Source organism: Callorhinus ursinus, unplaced genomic scaffold (assembly GCF_003265705.2).
Source record: "Callorhinus ursinus isolate GAN/ISIS: 27379988/994484 unplaced genomic scaffold, GSC_fseal_2.0 scaffold8, whole genome shotgun sequence".
NCBI lineage: Eukaryota > Metazoa > Chordata > Mammalia > Carnivora > Otariidae > Callorhinus > Callorhinus ursinus.
This window is the reverse complement of record NW_027397070.1, coordinates 4,719,838-4,747,310: the sequence shown is the minus strand read 5'-3', so window position 1 is coordinate 4,747,310 and position 27,473 is coordinate 4,719,838. Positions and strand designations below refer to the sequence as shown.

At 35.5% G+C, this 27,473-nt stretch overlaps 1 long non-coding RNA gene across 4 annotated transcripts in view; it reads right to left on the bottom strand.

Moving 5' to 3' along the window:
• LOC112821801 (uncharacterized) overlaps window positions 1-27,473 on the bottom strand; it is a 353,780-nt gene that overhangs the window by 242,771 nt on the left and 83,536 nt on the right. For 3 of the 4 annotated variants that reach the window (XR_012378853.1, XR_012378854.1, XR_012378855.1), the window contains exon 6: window positions 2,679-2,714. This is a non-coding gene — a long non-coding RNA (uncharacterized lncRNA). Of the gene's footprint in view, window positions 1-2,678; window positions 2,715-14,185; window positions 14,232-27,473 lie in introns of those variants that run through there. The other variant, XR_003207553.2, reaches the window with a different exon arrangement.

Sequence of the window (27,473 nt, the reverse complement as noted above, 5' to 3'; positions counted from 1 at the left end):
TAGGCAGGTTCTAGCTGAGATGTCAATGAACCAGGCACCTGCTAGAAGTCTCATTTTGCTAAAAATTTTATCTCTCAGCTAGTTGATGAAGCAATGAGGGACTATTACTCTGGATTTAACTTTGGCCAGAGAGAAAGAACTGGTTCATGAAATTCAAGTGACAGGAACCTTGGGAGAAAGTCAACTTGTCATCTTAGTGCTTGAAATAGCCCAGAAAGGAAATACTCAGTGCAGTGTGACAGGTAGCTTGGATGTTAGAAAGCAGATTTCAAAAAAATTTCAGAGAGGAGATCTGAGTGATTCCATAACTTCAAGTCTTTTAAAAGGATTGGAGGCCTTGAAAAACAAATTCTGAAAGAAAATTATAAACATCAACAACAAGGTAGAAAAAAAAGGGAACAGTATATAAAGGAAACTAACATAGCTACATACATTTTCCTGCATGCACTGTAAGGAGGACACAGGGAAAGGATTACAATTTTGAACATCTTTATCTGTATAAAAGATGCTAAATCATTTGCATACAGGTGTCTCTACATCCGTTTTACTGATGAGGAAACTGAGGCTCAAGGAGATTACAGAGACTCCAGAAATATAATATCTAGTATAGAATTATTAAGATAACTAAAGATAATAAAAAGCTCTGTCGGCCATGTGAAAGATATTTTTTAAAAAAGAAAAATGGTTAATTCCAGTACTTGATGCTGATTATTTCATATTAATCAAAAATAGTAAATAAGCATAAGTAATTAAAGCTTACATTCTCTATGATGGAAATACATCTTTATACTAGTAAGGATAAAACAAATGCAAATAGGGACACCTGGGTGGCTCAGTCCATTAAGTGTCTGCCCTCGGCTCAGGTCATGATCCCAGGGCCCTGGGATGGAGTCCCACATCGGGCTCCTTGCTCAGCAGGGAGCCTGTTTCTCCCTCTGCCTGTTGCTCTCACTGCTTGTGTTCTCTCTCTCTCACAAATAAATAAATAAAATCTTTTAAAAAAATGCAAATAAAAGACACATGGATATACCTATAATAAGAAGCAAATTTAAGTGTCTGTTGATACATTACATTCTGTATAAGCAAAAGCAGTCCCCTTCTTAGTGGACAGATAACACACACACACACACACGCCAATCCACTGACAACTAGTAACTAAGTAGATTCTCTTTAAGAATCTAAACTAAGAGACTCAGAAATAGTAACTAGTCAGATAAAGGTAAGTAGTAGAATTGAAGAGTCATTTTAAGGCAGACCAGCATTAGCATCATGGCAAGTCTGAGCCATCTGCACACTGACATCATGGAGAAGCAAAAGCCAGAAGTAGCCCAAGCATGCAAGTATTCTGAAAGCAGCAAGACTGTAAGGCATGCATACAGAGAAAAGAGTAGATGAGAGACCTGATATCCCAGGAAAGACAGACAGTAGCCTCAGGTACTGGTTTTCCAATTCTAGGTGTCCTGTGTCCAGGCTGCCCAGTTCTGATCCTTAAATAACTAAATGACACACCAAGTGTAATTTGGATACCTACTGGGTTATCTGTACATCATCTCTAGCTCTGGAAACTCCATTCTACCTCTTGCCATCCACATATTAATAGGGTAGTCATGTTCATACAATATAATGCCATCTCCTGAAAACATTAATCCAGATATGGAAACCTGAACCAAGAGAAACAAAAACACTCTCTGCATGGAATACAGAATAAGAGATTTCAACGTAAAATAGGCTACTTATTGAAACAGAGAGGATATAAATTTGAGTGTTATTGGTAGTAGTCATTATCTACTTCTGAACCAGGAAACATAGAAATATTTTCTTAAAAAAAAAGTGACATGAAGAGAAAAAGATAACAGATGGAGAGAACTTACTGGGTTCCCTTCAAATAGACTAATATGTAATTCATCTGAAATACAATTGCATCCCTGGCCTTGGGTACCACAAGACAACCACTGTTCCCCATATAATTATAGCACCAATGGATGATCATGGTGACTGGGAAGAATGCTAAAAAAAAAAAAAAAAGATATACAGAAAATTCCATGTAAAATTAAAATGTACATACAGAAATTACACATCTTAAAGCATTCTACCAATTACCAGCAAAATTCCAAGACATATAATTAGACAGATGGCTCATGAACACCTAGAAAAGGAAGTGGTAATCACCAAGAGCCACTTTAAATTCTAAGAATAAATTATACCAAATTAATTAAATTATATAGACATAGTGAATCTGCATTTCAATGAGGCATTTAATGGGTATTCTGTTGATGTCTTTTTGGACAAGATATATGTGGAGACGATGTTTATAAATTATGTGGATATGTGTTAGTTGAACAATTATTCTCAAACCATGACAATTACATGGCTCATTTTTGAATGTGTTATGAGCCTTATTCACAATTTTGAGTTAAAAAATGGATATGGATATAGAAAAGATGTGTTTTAATTTGGAGAAATAGTTAAGTATTGAATAACATAATCATGACTGAAAAATCAGGTTTTTTTTTCATTATAAATGTTGGAACAATGGATCAAATTCAGTAAAAAGTAATTCTAGAAGATAAGTATAAAGTCTAATAGTCCTGGTTAAAAAGTTGACGTCACAAACACAGGATAGCAAATATCATAAATAGGAGAGAAATATTCATGTCCTTTGAGGAATGGCACCATACCTTGTAAGTCCATATTTATAGCTCCCAACACAACTCCTGGAACAAAACAGATGCTAGAGTTAGACAATTTTTTAATCAATTAGAGATTTAATATGAGCCAACAAATGTCATGCACATTTATGTAGCATTTACACAAAGACAGTATTTAACAAAGAAGTCAATAATACCCTGTACCTTACACAGGTCATATTTGGCACACTGTGTCTGCTTGGGAGCCATATATTAAGTGGAACACTGATAAACTGAAGTGGTTCCAGAAGACAGTAAACAAGACAGTGAAAAGACAGTATTCTTGTGTTGGTCAGAGTTCTTGAGAAAAACAGAACCAACAGGGTGTATATATTTATATTTATATCTATATGTATCTATGTATCTTGAGAGAGAAAGAAATCAGCTCATGCAATCATGCAATTGTAGAGATTGGCAAAATCTATAGAGTGTGCTGACAAGCTGGAGACCCAGGGAAGAGTTTATGTTGAAGTTCAAGTCTGAAGACAGTCTGCTGGTAGAATTCCCTCTTCCTGAGTAATGTCAGTCTTTTTCTTAAGGCCTTCAAATGACTGGATGAAGCCCACCCACATTATAGAGGACAATCTACTTTACTCAAAGTCCACTGATTTAAATGTTAATATCATCTTAAAAATATCTTTAAGCAACATCTAGATTAGTGTTTCACCAAATATATTTGAGTGCCATGCCCTAGGCAAGTTGACACATAAAATTAACCATCTCAACTCCACTGTCATATGATAAATGATTAAGGGAAATAGAGATATTTAACTTGAAAGAGAGAAAAGCTGGGGGGACATAGATATATAGAACCTGTTTTAAAACATTTCAAATTTTAAAATAAAGAGGGGATTAGATTCAGCCATTATAACTCTAAAGTGTTATTTTAAGATGAAGGGCAAAAATTACAAACAAATTTTTAACAGCTAAACTAATTTAAATGAGAAGTAGGATATATTTAAAAAATATGTGGCAAGGTCTCAATCCTCAAGGAAATTTACAGTTTAATTATGAGAGCAAAAATGCAAATATGAAAAAAATTCATTAATTCATTAAACTAATATTAGTTACTTATCATTTTCTATACATTAGCAATATAGTAACAATCAAGAAAATTTGCCTGCCCTTACAAAGCTCATATTCTCATGGAAAGATACAGAAAATAAATAAAATATATAGCATGTTAAAAGTGATAACTTCTAGGGCGCCTGAGTGGCTCAGTTGGTTAAGCGACTGCCTTCGGCTCAGGTCATGATCCTGGAGTCCCGGGATCGAGTCCCGCATCGGGCTCCCTGCTCAGCGGGGAGTCTGCTTCTCCCTCTGACCCTCCCCCCTCTCATGCTCTCTCTCTGTCTCTCATTCTCTCTCTCAAATAAATAAAATTTAAAAAAAAAGTGATAACTTCTAGGGATATTGAGGAGTCTGGCTCCTGCTTAAAAACCTAGGTGTGATTTTTCAAGCCTGATCATCAGCAATTACAAAGGCTTTATCTGGCAGGTCTCATGGAGAAAAACTGCCCTCCCCACATCAGACCTGGTGTACAGCCAGCGTACTGCAGTCTGAAGGGAGTTACAGTCAAAGTCTCAGGCCCCCTTGGTCAGCCATGCTTTTATTCTCATCCACATACTAAGCCCAAGCACCTTCATTTCAAGGTTTGTTTATCAGGGGTCTTCATCTGAGGCCACCTCCAGATTACTCTGCCTACAACTCCTTATGGGGGATGGAACTATGCTCGAAGACACTTTTCTCCACTCTGAATCAGTATTCAGTACTTTTTCACTCCTAGTCTTCTTCTCTCTTCCATCATCTTTCGGGTCCACAAAACTGCAGGAACCTTTTGTTCAATGCTCCCTCAGCGCTGACACAACCCCCACATCTGTGCAGAGCTCCCTAACCCTCGACCAGTGAGTTTTTCCATAGGGAAAATGGAAGGAGAGGGAGCTCACGTTTTCACCAGTTTAGCTTCTTGTTTACACTACAGCAGACAGTGATTAAAGGTGTAGCCGTTCCTTTCATTTTGGCTTATTGTCAGAGTTGGCTACTTGGACCGCTGACAGTTCAGCTTTCCCCATAGTGAGCTCCATAGAGTTCATAGAGAAACTATCTTGGTCAATTCCAACTGCTATAACAGAATCCTGTAGACTGGATGTCTTAAACAACAAATATTTATTTCTCATAGTTCTGGAGGCTGGAAGTCTGAGATTAGGGTGCCAGCATGGTCAAGTTCTTGGCAAAGATCCTCTTCCTGATTTACAGATGGCCATATTCTCAATGTATCTTTGCAAGGCAGAAAAACACAGGTGATCTCTCCTGTATCTCTTCTTATAAGGACACTAATCCCATTCATGAGGGCTCCACCATTATGACCTAATTACCTCCCAAAGGCTCCACATCCTAATACCATCACACTGAGAGTTAGGATTTCAGCATGTGAATTCTGGAGGGACACAATATTCAGTCCATAAGAGAGGCAAAATAAAATAAAAAAGGAAGATAAGCCGGGACAGGAGAAGAGATACCATAATGTAGTCAGAAACCTAAGAAGGTAATACATGAGTAAACACCTGAAGGAGGTGAAGGAGAGAGTTTGGAGGACACCTAGGAAAGAGCACTGTAGGCAGGGTAAATAGCAAAGACAAAGACCCTGAGGAGGATACAGGCCCTGTTAAACACTGGCCAGATGGTGAATATCCAACTATCATGGAATGCAAGAGGTCCTGCTTCCACAGTTCTTTCAGTCTAGTTAGAAAAAAAAGAAAAGAAAGAAGAAAGAAAGAGAGAAAGAAAGAAAGAAAGAAAGAAAGAAAGAAAGAAAGAAAGAAAGAGAAAGAAGGAAAAGGAGAGAGAGAAAGAAAGAAAACAGGATAATTAGTTAGAAGACTTTGAGAAGTGCTGTGGCAGAGGAAAAATAGGGAGGCTCTGGAGATGCAAAGCAAGGGAGCCCAACAATCACTGAGTGGTCATGGTAGACACCCCAGAAGTCAGGATGTCTAGTCAGAACACAAGAAGAATAAGAAACAAGGAAAAGGGTCAGAAAGGGTTCCATGATATGGGGGGGGGGGGGAAAGTTAGTGATCAGGTAGGGAAGTCATGCTGCACAACTCTAGGGGGCTCCACTCACAGCACAGTCTTGGCATCATGCAGTGCACATATGTGAGGCCTTATATGATGAAATCAGAAGCTAAAATCATGCTGGTTTGGGGGACTCAAAACATTCAATACAACTAGAGTGTAGAGTGACTTAGAATAAAATGACAAAATCAAGAGGTAAGCAAAGATTTACACAAGTTTTTTTAAAGTCACGAAAATATTTTAAATAAGATATGAATATGACAAAAACTCTGGCTGTTATGATGCAGTAAGTGATTGTGGGGTAAAAAGGAAAACCAGCGATGAGACTACAGTCAGAGATAAATTTTCATGGCTTGGAATAGGGTCTTAAAATTAGGGTTAAAAAAGAGTAGAAGCAGAAAGGGTTGGGAGCTGATGGAATGTAGATGAGAATAAAAAAAAAATTAAGGATTATCCTCTGGTTTTAATGTAGACTCCTACAACAATGGTGATGACATTTTTGACATACAGAACCAAAGAGGACAACTAGATACCTTTTACAAGATGATCTCCTTAATACGAACCTTATGCACTTGAAGTGCCTGCACAGGATCTAAGCAGAAAAATAAATAGGATGAAATATTAATAGATGATCCACAAAAGAAGGGTTCCTTGGTCAGATATATCTAGAAAAATACTACATATTCTATCCTGCTCTTAAGGATCTACTCATTATTTATTCATTCAACCTATATTTTGTAGCTCCTACTTTGTGCCCTAAACTATGTTTCACTCTGGAATATAGAACTAAATAAGATGAACATGGTCTCTGACTTCAAGAAGCTTACAATCTATGGGTGATAGATGAATCAAACAAATAATTATTTAAATTATAATTGGGATAATTCTACAAATGAGTAGTATGAAGTCCCAGGAATGTGTAAGACAGGGAGCCAAATCTAGCCTGAGGATCCCCCTTGTCACTCTCACATTAATGTATTTAAATCCTACCATTGTGAAACCCATCAAAATTATTTAAATAAGGATTAACAAGGTTCATGAGATTTTTTTTAAAGCATGGAAGTTGTTTTATTTCCCCTACAAATATCTATTCCATGTAAAGAGCAAACCTTGGAATGTAATTTGAAAAATTTCTCAAGAAAGAAAACAAGGGAAAATTTAAAAAGTACTTGAGTCTTCATTGCCAGCGTGTAGTTCCCTTTTCTTCAAAGAAAGAACAAGACCAAAGGTGTGGAGGCAGGACACACAGGCAGTTTGGAGAACACGAAGTAGAACGGCCTGATTAGATAAACAGCAGGCCCAGCTAGCAATTCTGACCAGTTGGGCACTCAAAGAGAAACTGTACTGAGTCACTTGACCACCCAAATTGTTTCCATTTCCTACTTCACACACTAAAAGTGATGACATTCATTTCTCTCTTTTCCTCCCATTCTAGAGACACAGCAAGGCTGTCATAGCTGTGTTTAATGAATGAAAGAATGAATGAACTCTGATCTCTTTGGTATGTGTAATGAATAAAATATTATTGATATTAATAATGAAATACAGTTATTCAGCTTTTAACTGGCACAGACTGAGATTTCATTTCTGATGTCTGCAATTGTTCTTTGAGTCATCAAAGGACTTTAAATCAGTTGAATGTTCAGGCTGAATATATTTGTATTTTTTTTTTCAGTAGAAGTGTGAGTCAAGGATATTGGAGCTAGAAATATGCCCTGGGAGGACCAGGATTTAGTGTACCCTCTCAAATCTTCCCTCTCTCCCTGCTGCTCTTGTCCTCCCAAATACACTCTACTAAATTTTCAGCCAAAATTTTTACAAGACAATTTACATGAGAGCAATTTTAGATAACTGACCATTTGTGGGTTCACTAAATACTAGAGTAAATCACTGTAATTAGATTAATATGCAATTATTAAAAATAATATTGCATTTAATGCTGCAGGAAGATGTTAAAAACATGTTAACTAAAAATGCAAATTCAGTGTAAGCTCCCATTTTTGTTTAAAAAAATGCATATGTGCAGATATATAAAGTTTTACTTTTCAATTGTACTACTAGGTACTTACCCAAAGAACACAAAAATATTAATTCAAAGGGATACAGGTACCCCAATGTTTATAGCAGCAAGATTACCTACAATAGCCAAATTATGGAAAGAGCTCAAGTGCCCACTGACTGATGAATAGATTACTTCTGAGTAATGGTATATATAAGTGGTGTGTGTATATATATGTGTCTGTATATATATATATATATATATATATATATAATGGAATATTAGTCATAAAAAAGAATGAAATATTGCCATTTGTAACAACATGGATGGAACTAGAACGTATTGCGCTAAGTGAAATAAGTCAGAGAAAGACAAATACTATATGATTTCACTCATATGTGGAATTAAAAAAAAAAATAGAGAGGGAAGCAAACCAAGAAACAGATTCCTAACTATAGAGAACTAACTGATGGTTACCAGGAAGGAGATGGGTGGGAAGATGGGTGAAATAGGTGATAGGGATTAAGGAATGCACTCACCATGATGAGCACCAAGTGTTGTATGGAAGTGTTAAATCACTATATTGTACATCTAAAATTAATATGACACTGTATGTTAACTAACTGAAATTTAAAAAAAAAACTTAAAAAAAGAGTTTTACTTTCTGATGGCTAAAAAAACAGATTTTTTTTAGTTTTTTATTCATCTATATTTTCAAATTTTTCTATTTACTCTTTTAAGAAAATATGTGAAGAAATAAATTAAAAGTTTCAAAGGCTTTTTGGATAAACATATTTCAGGTGATACATATGAAGTTTTATTAGGAACAGCTCTGTTGGATTTATAAGTTGGTTTGAATTTGATTCACTTTTAGCTTTATACTTACAAAAGCTTTTCGGACATTTGGTAAATATTCTGTTCAATAATCTTTCCATTGTTGCCTTTCCAAATACCCTACACTCACTACCTTCACCACTCACTACCAAAAAAAAAGGAGCAATAGCAACCACTTGCTACTTTTCAGAGATTTGGTAGTTAAGTTCTTCAAGAAAATCAGCTGCAGGCTGTACATTCTGAAAGAAATGCTCTTGGTGAAGGATCTAGGTAAAGAGCCCTGAGCAGTGAAGGCCAGTTTACATGTGAATATCAAGCACTTTATACAGTCTCTCGAAAAGAGAGCTGACGAATAGAGCCTGTTTAATGCCTAACCCTGCCTTTTTTGTCAAACTATACTTTGTTCTATGTAAAACGATTCCTGCATGAAAAAAGAGATATTAAAGGGCCAAACTGATTTTCCTGATCTATGAAGTCTCATAACTTCATAGTCATACTACAGAAATTTTTCATCAAAACTGTCTATGTACCAACAAGAGAGAGAAAGAGTTTGTGTGTCACACAGGTGGTAATGGAGAAGTGAATGATACAAGTGGAAATAAAATTATTTCTGTTTTAGAAATGTTTACAAAATAGAAATGGAGACAACCAATCATAATGCAAAATGGAATAAACTAGTGTAACCCTCTGAGGATTAACTGGTTTTCAATGACAGGAAAGAAAGTAGGGAAAAGATATTCCAAGTTCATCAGGATCAAGAGCATGAGGGCATGATAGTATACGGCATACTTAGAAAAATGACTAAAAGATAAGCTTAATGGAAGAATGCGTTGGGAGGTGGTCTGTATAAGCAGACTGAAATCGGTCTAGCAGCCTGTGAATGCCATTTTAGGAAATGTAACTATATTTTATAGGCAACAGGCAGTCATCTAAATTCTGTATGGAGTATAAAAGGTGGAGCAGTATATTGAAAGGCTAAAGACTGATACCAATTGGAAAGTTACTGGAATACTGTGTATGTGAGATGATGTCACTACCTGCAGTGTGAGAGGAACAACTGAAAATAACTGGTAAACTGATGAAGCACCACTGTGTAGGCAGAACAAACAAAACTTAGTAATTTACCAGTGGTGTGGGCGAGGGCAATGAAAGAGTCAAAGATAACTGAGCTTCCTTGTATGAGTGACTGGGAAGATGTAGTACCAGCTCTACTGGATTAAGTTTAATCTGGCTTTGAGACATCATGCAAATTCTTGGGAATTAAGAGTTAGAATTTCAGGAAAAACATAAAGTTGATAGTTACTACCCAGAAGCCAAAGCAGGATATTAAACAATATGTGTTAAACAATCAAATGTCTGAGACTAGAAAAATAGGGAAAGATTACATACTTTTTTGAAGGTTAGTCAAAGGAAGCAGAAACAGTAATACAGACAATTAAGGAAAAAGATAATACACGGAAAATCATAATTCTTAAAATTAAGAAGAAAATATAATCTTTACCTCTGACCAGAATATAAGAGCTATGATAAAACTAGGTAAGGAACAATATCAGGAAATCAATGGAGAAGAAAGGTTAAAGAGTAGCCAACAGCGGTTAAATACGAGACTGTTGAATCACAGATCTGTACCTCTGAAACAGATAATGTAATATATGTTAAGAACAAAAAAAAAAGAAGAAGATAGCGGGAGGCAGGGAATGAAGGGAGAGAAATTGGAGGGGGAGACGAACCATGAGAGACTATGGACTCTGAGAAACAAACTGAGGGCTCTAGAGGGGAGGGTGGTGGGAGGATGGGTTAGCCTGGTGATGGGTATTAAAGAGGGCACGTACTGCATGGAGTACTGGGTGTTATACGCAAACAATGAATCATGGAACACTACATCAAAAACTAATGATGTAATGTATGGTGATTAACATAACAATAAAATTTTTTTAAAAGAATACAGCAGAAAAGTTGGGGAAGCTGAGGCCTATGAAGAGTGACTAGAAATGGCAAACGATACATTACTGATGAGCTCTGAAAAAGCAGTTTCAGTAAAATGTGGAAGAAAGAAGCCATAAAGAAACCTTTTAATGGATGGTTAAGAAATGGAGACAGCAATTTAAAACAGTCTTTCAAAAACTTCATAAAGTTAAGAGATACAATGTGTCAATTTGGCAGAGACACAAGGCCTGAGAAAGAGTTTTTGTTATTTGTTTACATTTGAAATATGGGAGACTTTGATATATTCATTGACCAAAGAAAATCTAGGGAAATAAAGAAATTAGTTATAAATTGAGTGATAAATTATGGACAACTATGGAACTGAGGATAGTAATGAATTCAATCAATAAGAAGAATGAATTCAAACAAGGGCAAAGGAACTAGCCTGGAAACTAGGAACACTTTTTCTGTAAAGCAAGGACAAATAATATGGAAGTCTAGAACAAATCAGTTTATCGGGAGGGAAGGAAGTTAAGAGCAGTATGTTGGCCTGTTTCTTTACTACTGAAGCACAGAGCAACCCTAGGGCTTAAGATAATACACGGATTTAATAACTTTATATAGTAATGGTGGTTCACACAACAATCATGAAACTTCAGAAAACTTTGGGTGGAACGTCTGACATAACTGGATAGGTAAGGGTATAGCTCACAGACCCAGAAGATAAATGGACCCCAAGAGAAACAATTACTACCACTGCAATTAGGTTTCCTTAGGAAATACCTCTTAATTAAGATAAACTGAATCTATTTAGTGCCTGAAAAATCCAGTTGCTACACATGGCTCAGTGAGCTACACACCATACCACTACTTTTATGTAAGCCTATTTTCACAAACACCAACAGCCTTAGAAAAAGATGATGTCAGAGAGATGAGCAGCTAGGGAAAATGCCATAGTCGTCCTATTCAGAATTGGGTTTGACCATAAGCACAAGCATGTTACTTAACCTTCTGTGCCTCTTTTTCCACAATGAAACTGATCTGATAGGTCCGCTATGAAGATGAAATAGCTGGTGCACAGTAAGAACCCATAAAAATTAACGACGTTTTCTTCTTCCTCCAGCTCTCCTCATCCTTCTCCTTCCCCTCCTCTTTCCTCTTTCTTCTACTTCACTATAATTCTTAGTTAATTCCTTCAACAAACATTTATTTAAAACTGGCTCTATGCCAGATACCCCACTACCCTGGACATACACTGATGAACAAAATATACATGATTCCTGGGCCCTCTGAGCTTGCAAACTAGTACAGAAGGCAAATGCTGAGCAAATAAAAATATAAATAAAAATATATTTTATATTTTCAAATAACTATAAATATATTTGTATATAAATATAAATAAATATATGATTACAAAGTGTGATAATTTCATGAAAGGAAGTAGCAGGAAGCAAGAAAATAGACTTATACAAATAATTATTCTAATGTGGAGGCAGGGGAAGGACTCTGAAAAACTGACAGTTGAATGGAGATATAAAAATCCCCCAATTTTGAAAGCATGAATATTACTTAATTTTCGAAAAACTGTCATCCAAAATGTATTTATTCCCAGTCAATTCAACTAGTTAGCATTCGAAGTGCTTTATCATATATCATATACTTGGAATTTCTGTGCTGAAAAAAAAGATAACAGAAAATTCTTTGCTTGAAGCCTAAGATTGATTCTATAAAAAAACATGTTAACTAAAAAGTAATAAATTCCATTTAAAGAAATCAACTTTATTTATTTATTTATTTTTAGAAAGGGAGAGAGCAGGGTGGAGGGACAGAGGGAGAGAGAAACTCTTAAGCAGGCTCCATGCCCAGCGTATAGCCCAACCTGGGACTCAATCTCACAACCCTGAGAATCATGACCTGAGCCAAAATCAAGAGTCACATGTTTAACCAACTGAGCCACCAGGTGCCCCAGTCAACAAAAAAATATAAAAGACCTTTAAATGAGTGTTACATGTTTTAACTAATTTTCATCAAAGTAGTTTATGTAGAGGATACAATCTAAAGCTAAATTAGCCAAATTTATAACCTTAAGGAAACGACTTTATACTGAAAGGACAACTAATTATAGTTAATTTGTATATCATCTGTCATGTAGGTATCACTATAATATTGTCTGGAATGTCAGGAAAAGGTTCTTAGCTCTGCCTGCTGATATAATATTGGAAGGTTAATTATAATTAGGCTCTGAGACTGATAAAAATATCTATGCTAAAACATTCAAAGAGGAGTTGGAAAACTATGGTGAGATTATACAGATTTCAGAATTTGAGGTGAAGTGGAAGCAGTAAAAGACCAAGTTTGGCTAAACTAGTGATCAAAATCAATAAAATAAAAAGAGAAATGTAAGTCTAATAGTTAAGTCAAGAGGGTTGATTTTGATTTCCTTTTACTTAATCAGATTGCCAAACTGCAGAAGGTAGGAGAAGTAAGGCAATAACCATGGTTTAGCTTCAGGGCTTTGAGAAGGAAGAGAAACTTTAGGACCTGACTCTACTTGGGGGATGATTTCACTGCCAAAGGAATTGAAATGTGCAAGTGAATGTCAAATTTACTGGCCTCACTTGAGGGCCCTGACATTCATGATTACTGGTATACAAAGTATGTAAGGTCTCTTGAGAATGAATCTGCTTTTATAAACCTTATATTCTGATATTCTAACAGCTAACATCATTCCATAGAAAAGAGTAGAATAGTAGAATTTTGGTGGGTATTTTACAGCTAACAATTGAACCAAAGCCATTGTCCATGGCAAAGAAAAATATAAATAGCTAAATAATGAATCAGATATGATTATGTCGATTATGTATTATTATCATGTGTAGTTTAAGCAAGATATACATTAATTGTAATATAAAAATATCCAGTGTACTTGGTTCCCTACTTTAAAAATAAAAATAAGTACAATTTAAGTATACTTGGAGAAATAAATCAATATATTTAAAGACAGGCACCAGTTTCTGTAATGAAGGTAGTTATTAGCTTCAAAGTAAAAGTGACTAGCTCAAACAACAAATGTATGAAGTAGATGTAGTGCAAATGTGCTTCTTTTCATTAGCTTGTAACATTAGCTTGAATTCTATATTCATACGTGATGTGTATTTTTCTACAACAATTACCAGTTGATGATTGCCACATAAAAGAAGTATTTTAGGAGTTTTTACCTCTACTTACCATACTTCTTTGCACTTACTAAGTTTAAAATTATGACATCATTTCTTTGGAAAATCTTTAATTGTAATTCATAGCTTTGAAAAATTTCTATGCACCCTACGAAAATTTCACTGAGAAATTAAGTTGGTGAGAGTTTACTTCAGACGTTATCATTTCAAATCATTTACAGGCAACACTCTTCGGTCTTGCTAAATGGTATGACAGATAAAAAGCCTAAAATATTTAATAGATTTAAACTCTTTTTCTTTTGGACCTTATATAAACCATGTAAAATCAGGGGGCAGGAGGAGAAGGATTCTCAGGGAGGCAAAACTAAATTCAAGATTTAAACATTTCTATGTTGAAATTTAGTCCACAGTGATATACATACATACTGACTTCTCACTGAGATGAGTATCAATAAACTGACTGACCTGAGAGATAAATGCTGATTTTTAGCAAGCCCAAGGTCTGCATTTATATCAGACAATTCTTCTTGATATTTCCTAGGATACAAAGTCAACAGATGAATTGTTATATTTATATTCTGAGTAATTTCCCGAGTCTGCAGTAAAGTATGGTTTTTCACTCTGTTTGGGAGAAGTACTGCCCAATTTACGTCTATATTTTGTGAAATGCTTACTAAAAATACCCATTGGAATATTGCTCATATTTGTTGTTCTAATATTTGACTCACGTTAGTAACACTGAATATCATTCCAATTCACTGCTATTACTTATATTCGATATCTTTCCATTTAACAGATTTCTTTGTATATGTTTCCATCATATTCAGACTACTCTGACATGAGACCAACACATATGGTCATTGAAGTTAGCCCAGAAAAAAAAGTAAAATTTAGCCATTGGGTGAAATGTTTTCTTCTGATTATTTGGCAGTAATTACAATAAGCATACAGATGTTTTCATGAATTGTTTGTAAATTAAGTGAAAAAAGGTTCTGGTATTCTATACATAATGATAACATTCTTTTCTGATTAGGGATATTGCATTGTCCTCACTATCACTTCAGTTTTATGGCTTTGGTCTAATCTAAAGGGGCTGACAGCAGCACTAAACATATACTCAAGTTTTAAAGAGGCATCAAGGCATCTGCTTTAAAATAAATTCATAGTCCTGGTGATGACAGTCTGAATTTCTGAACCAGGAATTCATTAATACCAATAAGTTAGTACAGATAATTAACTTAACACATATTTTGAATCATGCCTCAAAATATTATAATCCTTTTGCTTCCACACCAAGTCTTCATTCCAAGGAAGTCAACAGGTATGAATCTTACTCAAACTCCTGGGGAGTATACGATATAACTGAAGATATATGAAACTACTATAAATAAAGTATATTTTTCATGAGAATCATTTTTACTGGATGGTAGTTATATGTATGAATTTGCCAGGGCTGCCCTAACAAAATATCACAGACTAGGTGGCTTAAACAACAGAAATCTACTTCCTCACAATTCTGGAGGGTAGAGTCTGAGATCAGGTATCAATATCAGCAGGATTGGTTTCTTATGAATGACTCTCTCCTTGACTTGAGATGACCAGTATCTTTTTCCAGTATCTCCACATGGTCTTCCTTCTGGGTATCTGTCTGTGTCCTAATCTCCTCTTTTTGTAAGGATTACATCATATTGGATAAGGGCTCACCTCAATGACTTCATTTAACCTTAACTACCTCTTTAAAGACCCTATCTCCAAAATACAGTCACATTCTGAGGTAGTGATTAGGACCTCAACATAGGAATTTTGAAGGGACACAATTCAGTCTATAACAGTAGCTAAGGGAAATAATTATTTTTATTTAAAATTAACAGGTTAATGTTATGAGTAGAATACAAAATTTGCTTCATTTGAAGATATACAAGTGACTCCAGAAAATATTTGTTTGTATTACACTTCTTCAGACAATGCTGTTGGAACTTAAAGGTATAGTGTTCTCTGCTCTGAGGATGTTTCAGTTTTAGTATTAAAGAGACACTGGTAGTGATAAAATAATGAGATTAAAATAAAACATACATTGGGCACCTAGGTGGTTCAGTCAATTGAGCATCCAACTCTTGATTTTGGCTCAGGTCATGATCTCAGGGTCATGAGATCCAGCCCTGCTTTGGGCTCCCCGCTCAGTGGGGACTCTGCCTGAGATTCTTTCTCTCCCTCTCTCTCAGCCCCTTGCCCATGTATACACACACACTCTCTCTCTCTCTAAAATAAATAAACACTTAAAATAAGATAAAACATACTTTATTCAAATACTGACTTCATCACTTGTCCACCTCATATTATGGCAAATTATTTGTAATATCTAAGCCTCAGTTTTTTCTCTTATAAATAAGAATAATAATATCTAGTTCACAGAGGCAGTATGATAGAAATAATAAGAAATAATGAGCACAGTTAAGTATCTCTATAGACATTTGATGTCCCTTCAAGAGTATTTCTATGTCTTGGCTCAAAAATAAAATCTTAAAATGTGACCTTGACCTAAAAGATATTGAGAGAAAAGTTGTATTTGATAAGATAGTAAAAATTGTAAGCATAGAGTAACAATTAAAGATGCTTACTTCAAATCTACTATAGTATAAAGATATTATATATTATATATAGATGACCAAATATGAAAACGAATACACTGAGAAACTGATATGCAATAACCTCTATATTTATTATTTTAGGGAACTTCAGATCTTTTTTTACTATTTTTTATAAGTTTTATTTAAATTTCACTTAGTTAACATACAATGTAACATTAGTTTTAGGTGTACAATTTGGTGATTTAGCACTTCCATACAACACCTTGTGCTCATCACAACAAATGCACTTCTTAACTGCCATCATGCATTTTACCCACCCTTCCCACTCACCTCGCCTCTGGTAACCATGAATTTGTTCTCTATAGTCTGTTTCTTGGTTTGTCTTCCACCCCTCCTTTTGCTTGTTTGTTTTGTTGCTTAAATTCCACCTATAAGTGAAATCATACGGTATTTGTCTTTTCTGACTGGCTTATTTTGCTTAGAATTAAACTCTCTAGCTCTATCCATGTCATTGCAAATGGCAATATTTCATTCCTTTTTATGGCTAGTAATATTCGTATATATATATATATATACCACTACTTCTATATCCATTCATCAGTCAGTGGGCACTTGGGCTCTTTCCATAATTCGGCTATTGTAGATAATGCTGCTATAAACATCAGGGGACATGTATCCCTTTGAATTAGTATTTTTGTATTCTTTGGGTAAGTACCTACTAGTGTAATTGCTGCATCATAGGGCAGTTCTACTTTTAACTTTTTGAGGAAACTCCATACTGTTTTCCACAGTGGCTGCACCAGTTTGCATTCCCACCAACAGTGCAAGAGAGTTCCCCTTTCTCCACATCCTCTCCAACACCAGTTTGTTTTTGTGTTGTTGACTTTAGCCATTCTGACAGGTAAGAGGTGATATCTCATTGTAGTCTTGATTTGCATCTCCCTGATGGTAGGGAGTGGAGCATCTTTTCATGTGTCTGTTGGCTATCTGTATGTCTTCTTTGGAGAAATGTCTGTTCATGTCTTCTGCCCATTTTTTAATTGGATTTACTTGTTTTTTGGATGTTGAGTTTGAGAAGTTGTTTAATAGATTTTGGATACTAACTCTTTTCAGATATGTCATTTGCAAATATCTTCTCCCATTCAGTAGGTTGTCTTTTAGTTTTGTTGATTGTTTCCTTGCCCCGCAGAAGCTTTTTATTTTGATGTAGTCCCAATAGCTTATTTTTGCTTTTGTTTCCCTTGCTTCAGGAGACATATCTAGAAAGAAGTTGCTATTGCTCATGTCAAAGAGATGACTGCCTGTGCTCTCTTCCAGGATTTTTATGGTTTCAGGACTCACATTTAGGTCTTTAATCCATTTTGAGTTTATTTTTGTGTATGATGTAAGAAAGTAGTCCAGTTTCATTCTTTTGCGTGTTGCTGTCCAGTTTTCCCAACACCATTTGTTGATGAGACTGTCCTTTTCCCACTGCATATTCTTTCCTGCTCTGTCAAAGATTTGTTGACCACAGAGCTGTGGGTTTATTTCTGGGTGATAATTATAATTTTTAACTGCTATTAATAATGAGACTAATCTTAGCCAAAATGGTTGGGAAAGAACTGTTTTTTGTTTGTTTGTTTGTTTCTTGTAGATTACTTTCAAAGCTGTTGCCTTTTTATCCTTTCCAGGGATTAAAAAATGAATTTGCTTCCTTCTGTATGTAGCATACAAGTTCAAGGTCTTTTCCAAAATGCATTTTCACTTTGCCTCCTGGTGTCATAGCACCACATGATTAGGTTGTATTCCTGTAGAGATAATGTCATACAATCTGTACCCTGATCTGTGGAAAAACTAGATATTGCTTGGTTAAGTACCTTTATTTTTATTTGTTAGCCTGTAAAAGCATAATATAAAATGTTCATTTCAGCTTTAACAATATCTAATTAGTGACATTTCCTTCACCAAAGTTTCTTTCTTTTTATTGGCCCTAGACAAACTGTTTTTTATGTCCTACAAAATGTCTCATCTTTTTTATTTCTTTTAAACTTCATTATCTTTTTGATGACACAGTAATTTTCTTTCCATCTTTTATCTCCCTTTAGCTGACATCTTCACTTTGTCTTTCTTTACAACTATGCAAGCTTTTATCCATTTGTTTTGGTAACTTTTAATGGAAAATTCAATTTCTATGAAGTATATGCTATTATTTTTAGAAGTACTTAATTAAGTTCTCTAAAGGTTAGGTGAGCAGATTAAACAAAAAAATGTATAAATGTGACATGACAGTTTCCTCATGGGAATCCACCAGGAAGGATTTGGGGTGAGTAGTGAAATTAAACCAACATCCTATTACATTAAACAGACATCCTATTTTTCATTAATGTCTTCTCAACATTAAGGTTCAGGGAATCTGTTGTATGCTCTTTAAATTTGAGATTCAGAAAGATTCATGCATAGTGAAGTAAAGCAGACACTATAAGTAACCAGGAAAAAAAGAAAGGAACAAAGACTGAAAAATGATAATCAGGATTCAGAACTCACGACAACATGTTGGTTTTACAAACAATAATTATTTTGCAAATAATTCTTCAGAAATATGAGGCTCATCAAAAAACATATTTGATCTGCACAATTAGTTATTCAGATTCACTAACCACCTTGCTACTGTAGAAAGCATATTGGATGGTGAGCTAAGAAAATAGTATAAGTCATTATTCATCTGTATTGTTGATTGTATGACTATTACAGTTCTGTAATAGTCATCTTTTTCACTGTTTGATCCATCTCTTTCTTTCCAATCAGAGTTATACCACTTTGGTAAGAGAAGACAATTAGGTAAGTTGCTTCCATTTACAAATATAATCTTATGCCTTCTGGAAATACACAATTCTTACTAAATTTGAACCAAAAGAGAATAGAAAGGAAAGGAGAAACAGGTGCATGATCTCCTTTGGTTATACTGGCACTACTTAATATATTCTGGAAACCTTGGACCTTTTGGAATAAAAATGGTGACCTAACTAAGTGAAGTTGGAAGAAGGAAGCATGACTGAAAGTTGAAATGGTTTGAAACCAAACAGGGGAATGTCTACTGAGACTGTCCCCACCAATGATAAAATGTGGGAGAGGAATTATAGCGTGGCTGTTAAGAGTTTGCACTCTAAAGTTGAAAACACCTTGTTTTGAACAGGCTCTTTCATTTACTAGTTGAGTCTGCCTGCCTGAGCTCCAACATCCTCACCTGTAAAATGTAGATAATAATAGCAGTGATCTCATTGGGATATTGACAGAATAAAAGGAAGTAACATATTTTGTGCTGTTAGTAAATTGCTAATAGTAAATTGCTTAGCATAGTGACAAATACATAATAGCTTTGCTAATAACATTCATTGATGACTAGATGCCGGTCACTCTTAAAATGGCTTTCCATGTACTAACTCATTAATTAATGACAGCCTTTCCAATCTTTATACTTATTATTAGGAATTGGCTATATATAATAAAATATATAATAATTTATTATAGTGGTTCCCAAACTTCATCTTTTTATATATATTAAATGCATATCTATGTATATGCATGTGTATGTATATATCTGTAGATATATAAATATTTCCAAGATATTAAAAGTAAAGAAGATCTGCACCCACAGCTCTGTGGTCAACAAATCTTTGACAGAGCAGGAAAGAATATGCAGTGGGGAAAAGACAGTCTCTTCAACAAACGGTGTTGGGAAAACTGGACAGCAACACGCAAAAGAATGAAACTGGACTACTTTCTTACATCATACACAAAAATAAACTCAAAATGGATTAAAGACCTAAATGTGAGTCCTGAAACCATAAAAATCCTGGAAGAGAGCACAGGCAGTCATCTCTTTGACATGAGCAATAGCAACTTCTTTCTAGATATGTCTCCTGAAGCAAGGGAAACAAAAGCAAAAATAAGCTATTGGGACTACATCAAAATAAAAAGCTTCTGCGGGGCAAGGAAACAATCAACAAAACTAAAAGACAACCTACTGAATGGGAGAAGATATTTGCAAATGACATATCTGAAAAGAGTTAGTATCCAAAATCTATTAAACAACTTCTCAAACTCAACATCCAAAAAACAAGTAAATCCAATTAAAAAATGGGCAGAAGACATGAACAGACATTTCTCCAAAGAAGACATACAGATAGCCAACAGACACATGAAAAGATGCTCCACTCCCTACCATCAGGGAGATGCAAATCAAGACTACAATGAGATATCACCTCTTACCTGTCAGAATGGCTAAAGTCAACAACACAAAAACAAACTGGTGTTGGAGAGGATGTGGAGAAAGGGGAACTCTCTTGCACTGTTGGTGGGAATGCAAACTGGTGCAGCCACTGTGGAAAACAGTATGGAGGTTCCTCAAAAAGTTAAAAGTAGAACTGCCCTATGATGCAGCAATTACACTAGTAGGTACTTACCCAAAGAATACAAAAATACTAATTCAAAGGGATACATGTCCCCTGATGTTTATAGCAGCATTATCTACAATAGCCGAATTATGGAAAGAGCCCAAGTGCCCACTGACTGATGAATGGATATAGAAGTAGTGGTATATATATATATATATACGAATATTACTAGCCATAAAAAGGAATGAAATATTGCCATTTGCAATGACATGGATAGAGCTAGAGAGTTTAATTCTAAGCAAAATAAGCCAGTCAGAAAAGACAAATACCGTATGATTTCACTTATAGGTGGAATTTAAGCAACAAAACAAAGAAGCAAAAAGGGGGTGAGGAGACAAACCAAGAAGCGGACTATAGAGAACAAACTGATGGTTACCAGAGGGAGGTGAGTAGAGGTATAAAGGAAATAGGGGATGGAGATTAAAGTGTACACTTATCACGACAAAAAAAATAAAAGAAAATGATAAAAATTATAATTGTCATAACTATATCACCATGTATTTTCAAAATATAATCTTATACTGCAAAACAGTGTAATAACAAGTAATGGTGAGATGTGACTTGTCATAAGACTGACAAAGGTTAACAATGAATCATGGAACACTACATCAAAAACACTACATCAAAAACTAGTAGCAATGAATCATGGAACACTACATCAAAAACTAATGATGTATGGTTATTAACATGACAATAATAAAAAAATAAAAACATAAAAACTAGAAAATTTTTTCCAATGTAAAAAAAAAAACTGACAAAGGTAAACATATTACCAACAGTATGGGGAAACCGAGTTGCTGATGTGCAGAACATGGACATCTTTGCGGGGAACAACATGATGGCAGGAGTCAAATGTTAACTACAAATACTCTTTGATCCAACAAGCCTAGTCCTAGGAGTTCATTCTAAATACAGATTATAATATGGATGTAAAGACATGTTCATAGTACGTTGTTTGCAATAGCAAAAACAAACAAAAACAAAACAAAACAAAACAAAATGAACCTAAATGTTTCATCAGTGAAACAGAGTTCATTAAATGGGATGGTGAGTATCCTTTAAAAGTGGAGATGCCTTATTCATTGATATGTCTCTAGTTCTTTTTAAGAAAAATAAAACTTATATATACATTTATTATATGTTTGTATATACATATGTATTTGTAAATGTGTGTATATATGTGTCAATTTTTATTTCTTTCGTTTATTACACCTTTTCTCATTTGCATTTTATACAATGAGCATATATTTACCTTTCTAAACAGATAAAGTAAAAAATAAAAAGAAACAAGATATTGTATTGTATACATGGAATCAAGAAGCAGAGATAGAATTACCTGCTCCAAGGTTCACAGTTAACAGAACTAGTACTAAAGCTCAGGTTACTATGCTACCTCAACCTGCATCCAAGGAATGATAGAAAGGTTTGGGTTTGTCCCCCATTTACATGCATTAATATACAAGATTACACTGAGCTATAATACTCTTCCATTTGAAAACAGCTAGGAAAAAAAGAGTCAAACAAGAGGGTGAAACAACCATAACATAAATCCTAGAGATCATCATTAATCCAACTTTGCATTTTTTATATGATGATTACAGAGTTCCCTATTATGTTAGCAAAACCTCACGTTGCTGACAGAGAAGGAACATCAAATAATGTAACATACAATTTTTCAATAAAAAGAAAAACATTATAAAACACAAGAAACTGAGGCTCAAGCCTGATTTCTTCAAGCTCACAATAAAACAGAATACCTTGTAAAATTGGAATTATAATTGAAATGGCATTCAAAGGAGTATACAACACATTACATCTATCAATTGTGCATGTCATTCAAAGACAAATATTTATTAAGCACCTGAAGCTGCAACTTCAGCCTGTTAATGTTTATTGGTGTCACTCTTGCTTTTGTAGACAGTTTTTATCTTTATACCTCTCTGCCTTCATATCAGTATCACAGAACACAAATGATTTCTCTGCCTGCAAGAAAACCACTCTAAGGCCCAAATGCAGATACGCAATTAAAAAAAAAAAAAGTAGGGACGCCTGGGTGGCTCAGTTGGGTAAGGTCATAATCACAGGGTCCTGAGATGGAGCCCATCAGTCCTGGGACAGAGCCCGTGTCGGACTCCCTGCTCAGTGGAGAGTCTGTTTCTCCCTCTGCTCCTCCCCACTGCTTATGCTCTCTCTCTCTCAAATAACTAAATAAAATCTTTTTTTAAGTATATTAAACTCATATTCCCTCTAAGACTTTTACCTGTGAGAATTTAGATGATCATGTCATACAATCAAAATAAGTTAATACACATAATAACAAAGTTGAAATTTATAATTAAATAAAACAAAATTGGATTAAAAAATAAAGTACTAGGAATACTACCAGATATTTAGGCATAACTGGGGCAAGAGGGGTGCTAAAGGTAAATTTTAGTTTTGCCTTGCTAACGACTCAGTTACCCTAATCTTGCCCAGATGTCACAGGATTTAACTCTGTGATCTAATGGACTCAATGAGAGGTGGCTGCTAAAACAAGTGTTCTCTGCTAGAGCTTTGCCTCACTTGGACATACAGCCCAGGGAGTCAGAAAGGCCAATGTTTACCTAGTCACAGGATGACCTGTGGGGGGTATTTAGAAATGAAATAAATCATCTGTGGCTCATGCAGTAGAGCAGAGGAGACTCAAAGTACTTCACAACCTACCCAGATCCATACACCAGGGTAACACCTATGACACGGTCTCCTGATTTGTCTAGAAGGGAACACTAGGTATTCTTTAAGGTGACTAAACCTCTTGGATAATGTCTTAGCTCAGTCTGCTACAATCAAAATGTCATAGAGTAGGTGGCTTAAACAACACATATTTATTTCTCACATTTCTGAAAACTGTAAGTCCAAGATCAAGGTATAAGCAGATGAATTTTCTGATAGGACAAGAGTTCTTGTCTCTTCCTCTTCTTATAAGGACATTAATCCCATCAAGACAGCCCTACACTCATGACCTCATCAGGATCTAAAAACCTCCCAAAGGCACCACCTCCAAATAGCATCACATTGGGGAATGGGCTTCAACATATAAATTTGGGGGCCAAGGGAAGGACATAAACATTTAGTCTGTAATAGATTATAAGTGCATTTTCTAATTTGGTTATTGCATACTGATCAGAAGGGTTTTCTGGGACACAAAACATTTTTGCTTGGGGAGAGACTGGAAAGGAAAGCAGAGGTGCTTACTCCCTCAGACCTGGGAGAACTAACAAGGTTACTAATGCTTACTTCCAACACAAATGTTACTTATGGATGACATAATCACAGTATAATTCAAGGGACAACAAGAAAGCTTCCCAACTATACTGTTTTCCCTACACTAATTCAAATAACCATTAGGTTAAAAGTAAACATTCCAAGAAAGGATAAGGGGGTGGTGTGGGGGTGATTACCAAACATTTCAACTTAGGTTAATTATGTTTACTCAGATCTCTTCCCAATAGTTAAAATTCACGGAGAGATTTTTGATGAAAGGGACTGAAGAAAGAAAAGGTAATTTTGGATTGGGAACACTACAGAGAAAAGAAGGCATACATACAGGGCATTGGGCAGCCAATGACAATAGGAAAGCATGTATGTGAGGAACTGCAGGTGACCAGAAGGGAACAGAAAAGGAAGAAAGAAATGTGTGAGGAAAAAATGTGAACTTTCAGATTCTACTGATGACTAGCCCCGCCCTCGCCCTGCATGAAGTGAAGCACAGCATTCACTGAACACTTGCAAAGAACCCAGCATCCAGAAACCTTGAGATGCACAATGGTGCAACATAACCAGCAATAGGAAAAAAAAGGGGAAACTGGATTGGGACTCAAAAGACCTTAAATTAATCTGGTGATTCTGGGAGGTCACATTCCTTCTCTGGGGCCTCGTTTCCAAATTGCACTCTCTCAGGAAGGGTTTCTCAATCTTGAAACTATTTACATTTTTAATCAGATAACTGTTAGTTATGGGAGGCTGTCCTGTGCATTGTGCGATATTTAGAAGCACCCCTGGCCTTCACCCACTAGATATATTAGCATTCCTCCAGTGATAACAACCAAAAATGTCTCCAAATGCTACCAAATGTCCTGTAAAAAGCAAAGCCTCTCCCAATTGAGAACCACTGCCCTCCCACTTGTAATTTTTTCATTCTCTAATTGTATGTGTTTAATATGCCAAAGTAATATATAGTAAAGCAGTAAAGAGCATAGTGTCTGCAGTCAGAGTACCTGGGGTGAAATCTCTCTTTACCACTTGAAATTACTTTTGGCAACTTATTTAACTCATTTGTAAAAGCTGTAATAGCTACCTCATAGTGTTCATTAGGGGATCAATGTATATAAAGTACCAAGAACAGCCTCTTCCTCTTTGCACACAATTTTATAAGTGTAGCCATCTTAATTATTATAGCACTAATCTTTCACCTAGAACATTGGCTGGTTCTTTGAGACATAGAGGACTCTCTTGACTTGCTTCCCCAGGTTAACTCCACATATCAAATCTGAGCACAAACATGTAATATGCAAAGCTATCCTTTGGAGGAGATGGTGGCTAGTTTGAAAGCACCATGGGAAGAAGAACAGATGTATGCATTCAGCTCTGTATCTTCAAGCACCCAGCATAAGACCTAGTATATAAGATGCATTCAAGAAATAGGTGCTAATGGATAGACCAACTGATAGAAGAATGACATAGAATACTGATAATTTCAAATGTATTGCTTGAGATTCCAAAAAGCCTAAAAGTGGGTAAAGACTTATTTATATCTGATAGTACCCTTAGTACCAAAAGATAAAGAAATCATGTATCAAAAAATCATATCCATGTGCTTGAGAGAATTTTACAGAATAGCATTACTCTGATATCAGAAGTAGTTGTGAAAACAAACTACTTTTTAACCATATTTCTTGCAACACGGAGGAATCAATAAAAAGAATAAAAAATTAATTTGTCTGCATCTGCACCTTGTGTCCCACTCTCCACTAAAGACATTGGATGCTTAAATTCTAATGGAGCTCTTCAACTCCCCCCTCCCAGCTCTCTCTTGCTTTCACTCTCGCTCTCGCTCTCTCCCTGTCCTTGCCAAACAGCTCTATAAAGGAAAATGGAAAAACTGAGAGAAGAAACTTGTGAAATATAATTCTCCCTGCAATAAGGATTTTTATTGTCAATCTAAAAACAGCTGACACTGCCTGAAAGTAGGACCATAAAAATAAAATACAGCACACATCCTCCATTTGCCTACACTTGAAGGAAATGAGAAGTTCTCACAATTGTTATGGCAGCTAATGTTACCACGTTTGGTAGTCTGCAACAATGGAAAAAGGGGGGCAGAAGGGGAGATCTCCTGAGCCTTAGGATACCTCCTTGCTTTTCAAACTGAAATAGCTTAATTTAAGAAGCTATACATTGAAAAAACATCCTCATGATGAAAATGTAGTTCAGCTTCTTCATAGTTCTTACTCAAAAATCATTATCTGCTAGTTACAGGACCAGAGAAGTAACTCTTGCACTAAGATTGTTGAAGTCATTTCCTTTTCTACTTTCAAAATTAAAATTCTTCAGAGACAAAACTTTTTGATTCCCTCTCTTATTGGTCTCCCCAAATATTCCAAATCTTCACAGCTCTTACCTCTAGAGAAACCTTTCTTTCTACCTCCCTGAAAAATATAGTCAACTAGGCATTAAGAGCTTCAATGTCCTGCTTAGAAATGTATCTGTAATTCAGATCTTCCCAGATTAGCTATTTCTTATCTCCTAAGGGACTGCAATCCATCAAGTCTTCTCTTTCCTACCTAAACCTATACCCTCTCCTTCTCAATGGACTCTTTCCTTTAGAATCCAAATCTGCTTAAATTTTTCTAATCATAAACTTTTTCCTCTGAATGTTCCTCTAGCTTCTTTCTGGCTATTGCTCTATTTATGCATCCCTTCAGAGCTAACATCTTAAAGGAGTAATATGTGCTCTTTTTCACAGCCTCAATTCCAACATGGTTCTACCCATTCTAACATTGCCTCTGATTCCATTCACTAAAACCATTGTTGGGAAGGTCAGTAACAAATCCTACATTTCCAAAATCTATATTCTTCATGTGACAAATCCAAAACAATTCACTGATGAGAACTATTAGGCTTCTCCCCTCCTCAACCAAAGGTGTCTGGTTTTGCCCTCTCTGTTTCTCTTACCTTCCCTCTAAAGAAGGTTCTTTCTTGCCAGATGGGTTTCTTTGGTATTTTATGATGGAGGATCAGGAAGAAAGATGTAGGAGTACAGGATAAAAGGTGAAAAGCTAAAGATGGTAGAGGAAATTTGGGAGAACACTATTTTAAAAGGTGCCACAAGGGTGGTTATGCTGAGAGAAATAGATAAAACAGTAAGTAAAGAAGTTAAGAATGTGATTATAAATTTCCTCCATAATATTAGACAAATAAAGGGAAAACCAAGTTGTTTCAAAATTATTTTCCATACTGTTCATGTTCTTATTATGACTTTTCTCAGAGAGTGAATAACTGTTACACTTAGCTTATCTGACCTCTCATCATTTGACATGACCAATGGTTTTGTCAAGGAGGTTTTATACCTCCTTGAAGGCCTCTATTTTCTTCACTCCTATCACTTTTCTTAGACTTTTCTTTGACCTAGTTTTGTATCTCTAGCATCCTTATTAATATCATATGTGAACTTCTCTTCTCTCCTATCCAAAGAAGTCCATGATTGGAGACGGACCTAA